The following is a 9174-nucleotide window of genomic DNA, read 5'->3' on the forward strand; positions in this document are numbered from 1 at the left end:
AGTTCATTTCTGGCTGTTCTTGAACCCAAAGAACCTTTTCATTCTTTCAGTGTTACCGTTTCTCCTCCTTTGCCCCTCCCCATCTCTAGGGCTCCTGCCAATTCAACCAGCACAGTCACAAACTGAACCCCTAGGAATAGACATCAAGTCACTTGCTGAAGCAATGTGTTTTCTCTCTGGGAGGTATTGAGGCATTGAGTTCAAGGTCCAGGCTCCTTCTCAGAAATGATGCCCCACAGTTTTACTGCAGATGGCTGGAATGTGCTTAGGCTTTGCCTGAAACACAAGCTCAACTCTTCTCCAGTTTCAGAGTCTTACCCTCGCAAGTGCTAAATTGCCCCATAAACAAAACACATCTGGTGTTTGACTCATGGAAAATATTTCTCTATGGTTGAAAAGAAGTGTGTGGATAGTCTGACTCCATTAATTTCCACTGGAGTGACTCTGGACCATCTGCTTCCAGCTCTGTGGTGGGGGAGGGCTAGAGGCCTGGGAAGTTCAGTGTGGGCTCCATGGAGCTGTCGGTAGGTGCCCACATCAGCTGTGCCCCTGGTGGGCCGAGAGATGCTTCCCAATGCAAGTCTGCATGCCCTAGAGATTTCTGAGACTCCTCAGACCTGCAGGAGTGCTCTGGTTCTAGTGGAAATGGCCTGAGGCCCCGCTTGCCTTGTTTTCTGGTTGGTAGGTGGGTTGCTGTGGCTGTGATGCTGTTTCCAGGATCCCTGTGATATCTCTGTGGCCCTATATGGTGGACACTTCCCATTCCTTTCAAATGGGCTTTCTGCCTCAATTCTGGGATATCCATCCAAGGCTTACAGGAAGGTAGAGGGGCTCCCTCTGGGGGCCTCTGGAGCCCACTTGTTCGAAGAGAGCAAGACCTTTGGGCAGGTACAGTAGATAATAAGCTTTACTACAGTGGACAAGAAAGGCAGGCTGGGCTCTGGATGACACAGACTTGGGTTAAAATCTGACTTCTCCTTGCTGGGCCCATGTGTCCTTTGCGAAGCTATTAGCTCCTTGACCTCTATATCATCATTTTAAGAAGGAGTACTTTTTACAGTTGATATGACAATTTGCCAGTTGCAAATTAAGCCACTTGAATAATGCCTGGCACATAGAAGATGCAGTTGTTAATAGTATCAGTTACTGTTCTTAGAATTCTGGCAGACATAACTCAAAGATGGACCCAAGATGACTGCCCCCTGGTGTGCACACCTTGTATAATCCTCTGCCCTTGATTAAGGGCAGAACCAATTAATGTGATGAGATAGGACTTTGAGTTAACCAAGGAGATTAACTGGGTAGTCCTGACTTAATCAAGTGAGGCCTTAAATGGGACTGACCCCTTCCTGAAACTGGAGAGGCTGGAAATATAAGAGAGATAACAAGAGGAGCCATTTGGCAAGGATCTGAGAGTGACATCTGCTTGCTAAGAGTGGGTCACAGACAATAGGCATCAAGACTACAGGGACCCTGGTCTTGTCTTATGGCCACAAAAAAGTAAATTCAGCACCTAACTGGGGTAGATGGGAAGCAATCTGTCCCAGTCAAGCCTCCGGATGAGAACACAGCCCAGCTCAAATCTTGCTTTTTGCTTTGTGAAACCCTGAACAGAAAACCCAGCTAAAGTGCACCCCAGTCTTGACCCAGGGATATGGTGAGATAATACATGTGTGTTGTTTTAAGCCACTAAGTTTGTAATAATTGAAATCACATTAGAGAATGAATACAGAGATAATAACATCCACCTCAGAGATAGATCATGAGAAATAAATGTGATAATCTGTGCAGAGCATGCCAGACAGTTGCATACTAAGTACCAGATCATAGCAGCCCTGGATTTCAGCATCTATTTCAGGTTCCCACCTAGGTTCAGATCATGTTCCCAGTTAAGAAGCCTAGTTCTTCCCCACTAGGAACATTTTCTTACCTCAAAACCCCAGCCTATTACCTAGAACCCTCCTGAATTCCTCCTGGTCATCCTCTTCTCTGGGGGGCTCATGGCTCAGCTGCAGGGATCAGGATTCAGCCATGGCAAGACAGAGGCAGGGAAGTGGCTTAAAGAGGAACAAGAGTGAAGACTCCTCTCTGCAGTGAAGATGAGAAATACTCAGCTGCCTGGTTATGAGGCAATCCCATGAGAAGATTCCTCGGAATCTGCTGGTGTGCTCGGGCAATCCTAGAAGGGCTTTCCCTGGGTCTCCCACCCTCCTGAAGGTGGTCTCTGTGGCTTGCACCCTTTCTCCAAGGAGTTACGGAGAAGGGGAAGAGATGGGGCAGGGGAGACTGATTCCTAGCCCTTCTTGCGTTGCCTGAGGTCCCTGTCCTTACCACTCTCAGCACATCAGTGGATTTTGAGGACCTTTTCCTGGGATTGCCTGGTACCCAGGGAGCTGGGAATTTCTCAGCCCCACTGCTGAGGGGAGTCTTCACCCTAGTTCCTCTCGGAGTCACCTCCTTGCCTCTGTGGCTGCAGACACCGCACACAGACTTCCACCACTCTTATCTTCAAATACTGTGTTTTAGTCAAATGCTTATGTACATGTCATGAGGACACTGGTCTAGAGGGAATCCTGGTGACCTGGTATGATGGAGAGGAAAGAACATAGGCTTTGGTGTTGCACAGAGAAGATGTTCAAATCTAAGCTCTGCCAATTACTAGCTTTCTGAACTTGGCAAGAAATAGTTTCTGTAAGCCCTAGTTTTCTTTTCTGTAAAATGGGGTCACTACATCTCCATGAAAGGTTGGCTGTGAGGGAGAGATGAGAGAATGTGGCTCAGGTCTGGTGCATGAAGATATTTGGGTGTGTGAGTGTTCTCCCCATCCACCCCTTTGTGGCTCTGAACGTAAAAACTTTCTGTGGCAAGAAAAGCCCAAATGCAGTGCAGTGTGAGTGATAGATAAAGAGAGAAATCAGACTGTGGGACCACTCTGAAATTCCAAGCTAGTGTCCCAGGAGACCTCTGCAGTGGGGCAGGTTGGGTTTACATGTCTTTGCCCCCTCTCAGGCAGGATTCTCCTTCCTACGGAGCATGTTTTCACCAGTGGGACCATTTCTGTGTTCACCCAAGCCTTCTGATTAGAGGCTCATGAATATTCAAATACCTGTCTCTCCTTATTTGCGTATTCGCATTCTGTGTCTAGGCTTATTTTGTGGTTTTTCTCTGTCACACATTTGTTCAGTGATTCACGTGACATCATCTGATGTGACCAGTTTCAAGACAATTCCAACTATTCCCAGTCCTGGGCAAGCCTGGTCCTCACTACTCTCTGGCTGCCAGCTTCCCCTTGCTCTTTCTGCTCCCAAAGATGGGTGGGTGGTGGAACAGCCTGCAGAGTGCTACTTTGGAAACTCGCTTCTGGGATTTTAAAATTCATATTGATAATAATAATCCACTACATGTGTCTCTCACTTCAAATTTTACAAAGAGATTTCATATCATCCTGTTTTACAGTCTGGCTTTCTGAAAATGCAAAACGCTGACATTCTTTTCTGAATGAGGCCATGTCTCTTTTCATTCTGAATATTTAACAACAAGATTTGAACAAAACAGAATCTGTTTTAAAGCCCAGCTGTACCATGATGTCTCACAATGGTACAACGTAGAAGGGAATTTGCCTTTCTCTCTCCCTATTGGGAGAGAGGTTGGAGGTTGGTTTGAAGTCCATTTAGCTCTGTGGGGAACCCAGTGTGTATTAGTTTTCTATGACTGCTATAAGAAATTACCACAAATCTACTGGCTTAGAATAACATACCTTGATTCTCTTACAGTTCTGGCAGTCTGTAAGTAAGTAAGAAACGGGTCGCCAGGCTATGTTCCTACTGGCAGTTCCAGGGGAAAATCCATTTTCTTGTCTTTTCCAGCTTCTAAAAGCCACATCCATCCCTTAGTTCATGGTCCCTGTATTAGTCAGGGTTTGCTAGAGGAACAAAACTAATAGGATATACACACACACACACACACACACACACACACACACACACACACACACATATATATATACATATCCGTATATACGAAAGGGTGTTTATTAAGGCGAGTTGACTCTCATGATCATCAGATTAAGTCCCATGATAGGTCGTCTGCAAGTTAAGGAGCAAGGAAGCCAGTGGTGTATCAGTTTGAGTCCCCAAACCTCAAAAGTAGGGAAGCCCACAGTGCTGCCTTCAGTCTGTGACCAAAGGCCCGAGAGCCCCTGGCAAATCACTGGTGTAAGTCCAAGGGTCCTAAAGCACAAGAAGTTGGAGTCTGATGTCGGTGGGCAGGAAGCATCCAGCACAGGAAAAAGATGAAGGCTGAAAGACTCAGAAAGCCTTCTCTTTCCACCTTCTTCTGCCTGCTTTATTCTAGCTGTGTTGGCAGCTGATTAGATGGTGCCCACCCAGATTGAGGGCGGGTCTGTCTCTCTCAGTCCACTGACTCAAATGTTAATCTCCTTTGGCAACACCCTCACAGACATGCCCAGGAACAATAGTTTGCATCCTTCAATCAATCAAGTTGACACTCAGTGTTAACGATCACAGCCCCTTTCTCCATCTTTAAAGCTGACCATGAAGCATCTTGAAATCTCCCTCTCTCTGACTTCTGCTTCTGCCATCCCATCTCCTTTCTGCTCTAATCTTCCTGCCCCTTACAAGCACCCTATGCTTACATTGGGTTCACCCAGACAATCCAGGATAATCTCCCTGTGTTGGTTAATATTGCTGTCAGTTTTATACTGATACGTTGCATCCTTCATCCTTCCATTTTGATTGGATGGCTTATTTTGTGGTTTTTCTCGGTCGCACATTTGTTCAGTGATTCACACAACATCATCTGATGTGACCGGTCACATCAGATGGATGCAAAGCATTGATCTTGATTGGATGGAATCCTGATTGGATGGAAGGATGCAAAGTATTGTTCCTGGCTGTGTCTGTGAGGGTGCTGCCAAAGGAGATTAACATGGCACACCCACAGTTAATCTGGGTGGGTATAATCTAATCAGCTGCCAGCACAGCCAGAATATAAAGCAGGCAGAAGTGTGTGAAAAGACTATACTGGCTTAGCTTCCCAGCCTACATCTTTCTCTTGTGCTGGATGCTTCCTGCTCTCGGACATTGGACTCCAAGTTCTTCAGCTTTGGGACTGGGACTGGCTTCCTTGCTCCTCAGCTTGCAGATGCCATATTATGGGACCTTTTGATCACGTGAGTTAATACTCCTTAAAAAACTCCTCTTTATATCTCTCTATCTATCCTGTTAGTTCTGTCCCTCTAGAGAACCCTAATACACTCCCCATCTCAAGGCCCTTAACATAATAACATCTGCAAAGTCCCCTTTGCCATGTAATATCATGTCACTTGGACATCACTTGGACATCTTTGGGGGCCCATTCTACTGAACACGCTGTTCTGGGTTAGAGAGAACTGTTTTCTCTGGACTGAGGCCTGCCTGTGTATCTAGGTTATGGCTCTCCTGGCATTGCTTCTTCTTCTCTGCAGGATGGTCTTGTAACAGATACTATGAGTTTCTCAGCTGCAGGGTAACAGTGTCCCCAGCGGGTCCATGGAGGGCAGATTGTGATGCATTCAGCAACAAATACCCAACTTTCTAGCCAGAGCTCTGTGTGCCTAAAACGTCACCCATAAATGTGACACCCAGTTCAATTTTTTTTTTTGAGATGGAGTCTTGCTGTGCTACCCAGGCTGGAGTGTAATGGCATGATCTTGGCTCACTGCAAACTCTGCCTCCAGTGTTCAAGTGATTCTCCTGCCTCAGCCTCCCAAGTAGTTGGATTACAGGCATGCACCACCACGCCCAGCTAATTTTTGTATTTTTAGCAGAGACGGGGTTTCACCATGTTGGCCAGGCTGGTCTTGACCAGTTCAATTCTTACACGCTCTGCTGAGTTAGGAATTATCATGTCCAGTTAAAGCTGAGGCACAAAAATGTTAAATAATATGCTACCTGACTCCTGTATAATATGGTTCATGAATTCTGGTACAAGACAGGCCTGGATTCAAATCCAGATCTGATGCTTTGTGACTCTGTGCATATTATTTCACCTCTCTGGGCCTCCATTTTTCCATGTGTAAGATGAAATACAGTACTCACGTGATAGTTGTTGTGAGCACTAAATGAAGGAAGACTTGTAAAGTACTTAGTGTAGGGTCTAGGTTAATACATGTTGGCTGTTTTATCATAATTATTGTTACCCCCAAGATTAGCATTATTTCAGCTAGACATGGTGGGTCACACCTATAATCCCAGCCCTTTGGGTGGCCGAGGCAGGTGGATCACTTGAGGTCAGGAGTTTGAGACCAGCCTGGCCAATATGTTGAAATCCTATCTCTACTAAAAATTCAAAAATTAGTCGGGCATGCTGGCACGTGCCTGTAGTCCCAGCTGCTTGGGAGGCCGAGGCAGGAGAATTGCTTGAGCCCAGGAGGCAGAGGTTGCAGTGAGCCAAGATCACGCCACTGCACTCCAGCCTGGGTGACAGAAGGAGAGACTTGGTCTTAAAAAAAAAAAAAAGAAGATTAGCATTATTTCTAAGAAATGCATTTTTTTGCTCTTACTAGAAATTGTTACAATAATAACTGTTGAAATTGCTGTTATTATTGCTCCAACTGGAGACATGAACAAAGGTGATTCCCTGAGATTTGTGGACCCTGGAACACCCGTCTTGGTTGAACATGGCTTGTACAACATGCACAGTGAAAACTGCCTTGTACACAGTCACACTTGATCCTCAAGCTAAACTAGGATGGAGGTGCAGCGACTTTTCCTATATGATATATGAAGGGAATGAGGGAAGTTAAGTGATTTTCTGATGACAGTACTAACATTAGTTGGTGAAATGTGAACCTCCTGTGGTTTGCAAGAGCTTAGACTCCTAATCCTTTAGCCTCTGTGCTTTGTGGAGTAGGTACTGGTAGATAGACACCATAGCCTGTGCTCTCCTGCCCACCTCTGACACTAAATGCACCCTGGAGCCTGAGAACTATGTGCCAATTAAAGCTCATTAGGAAACCACTGTCTCAGGCAGAAATCGGTACTTCTGACTCAGTCCCCATTTCACTGGGCTCCTGTCCCACAGAATGATGGAGCAATGGCCCCTTTCGGGCATTTCCTCAACCTACCCAGAGCTACTTCCTCATGTATGTCCTTCTCAATTGCCACAAAAGTCAACATTTACATCGAAGCTGATATTAACGCCAAAGCACAGGAAGCAACTTGGAGAGTTTTCTTTAGAACAGCAAATGTCCAATTTCCAAAGATCTGGTGCCATCTCAGATAAATGTTGACTTCAGCCCTTCTGGGAGCTGCTGCCATGCATACCAACAGGGTCCTGGTGCTGTGCTGAAGCAACCCACGCTTCTAACAGTGTGTTTGTCAACAAGAGGATCTATGTGGGGCTAGAGGACGTCTTGAATAATGTATCAAATCCACACGTTAAGGTTGATTAAAATCCTAAGTGCATTATCTAACTGGAGCAAAAGGCTCTTGAGATCTCTGGTGGTTGAAAGTATTGATCTTTAAGGACTTTTGTCCTTATAGCACTCTGAGACAAGGAATAGCAGGGACGTTTCAAAGTGAATTCACATACGATGGGAATATTACATCATGTATTTGATTCTCATATAGCCAGAAATAAAACGCACTAGGAGTTGATCTCTTTTGCTACCTTTTCATAGATACAAAACTAAAAGCAAGGAAGGTGTGAGAAGCCAGTTACTGGGGTTTTGAGGCCCATGTTCCATGCTTCATCATATGCCACATGCTTGATTCTCAGGATTTCTACTGCCATCAGGGAACCTTTGACCTGATCTGGCTTGGGAGGAACAGACACATAAACTGGTGATTCCTGAAAGAGTCGTGTTTCATAGTGCACCCAATAGGGATGTGGTTTCCCGTGAGAAAACCACTCATGGGAAGGCCCTGAGAAAGACAGAGGCCGGGATAGCCAGACTCCAGGGTGAAAACCTGACCTTTGCCTTGGACACTGTGTATGTCCTCTGCCTGTCCCACCAGTGCATTTTGCAAGCAGATAACTTTTAGTCTGATTTTACAGGTTCACAGATGGAGAGAAATTTTGCTCCAGGATGATTCATAGCCCAAGTATCACTCATACATGATGTAGATGATTTTAGATGCAATTTTGGACTTAGAGTTGAAGCTGAAATGGGTTAGGAAATTTAGGGATGCTGGGTGGGGTGAATATATTTTGCATATGAGAAGGACATGAGTTTTGGAGGGTAAAGGACAGGGTCTTATGAATTAGATTGTGTCCCCTTCAACCAAATTTGTGTGTTAAAATCCCAAACTCCAGTTCCTCAGAGTATGACCTGATTTAAACACAAAGTCTTTACAGAGCTTATCAAGTTGAAGCAAGGTCATTAGTGGGCCCTAATCCAAATGACTAGTGTTCTCATAGCAAGAGAAATTTGGATACAGAGACATGAACATGGGGAAACATCAAATGAAGATGAAAGAAGGGATTGGTGTGATGTTTCCTCATATCAAAGAAACTCCCAATCTTCTCTCCCAGTCTCTGGTTAGCAAACCACCGGAGGCTGGGAGAGGGGCATGGAACCGATTCATCCTCTAGCTCTCAGAAGGAACCAATGCTTCCGATATTGTGATCTCAGATCAACAAAGCTCCAGAGCTATGAGACAATACATCTGTGTTGTTTAAACCCCTCCGTTTGTGGTACTTTTGTGGCAGCCCTAGCAAAAACATAGATACTGTGGTAAGTTAGCTGAGAGATTACTTTGGTCACATGAAATTTGATCAGAAGTCCATTGTGGAAAGCAGATAAAAGCTCTGGGTGAAGTGGACTTTGAGAACACAGAGACTTTTCTCCCCATTCCCGTCTCCCTAAAGTGATTCTGGGGAGGGTCTTAAGGAGCCCTGAGACTACAGTTTGAAAATTGCTGACTGCTCTAAGGATAGTAAACAACGCTGACATAATTTGACACCAATAGCCAATTAGAAGGGCTGCAGCAGCTCCTGGAAGCAATGTGTGAAGGAGGATTTGGAGGCTTCACTCCGGCTCAAGAGTGAAGTGTGCAGTGACTGATTAGTGATGTCTGCCACAGGCCTGGGATTTGGGAGGGGAGTAATCACAGAACAACTATTTCCCATCCCTGGACCAGTGCCACTTCCTCATTTGGCAGAAAGGTCAAG

This window comes from Callithrix jacchus, chromosome 20 (assembly GCF_049354715.1).
Source record: "Callithrix jacchus isolate 240 chromosome 20, calJac240_pri, whole genome shotgun sequence".
NCBI classification, from domain to species: domain Eukaryota; kingdom Metazoa; phylum Chordata; class Mammalia; order Primates; family Cebidae; genus Callithrix; species Callithrix jacchus.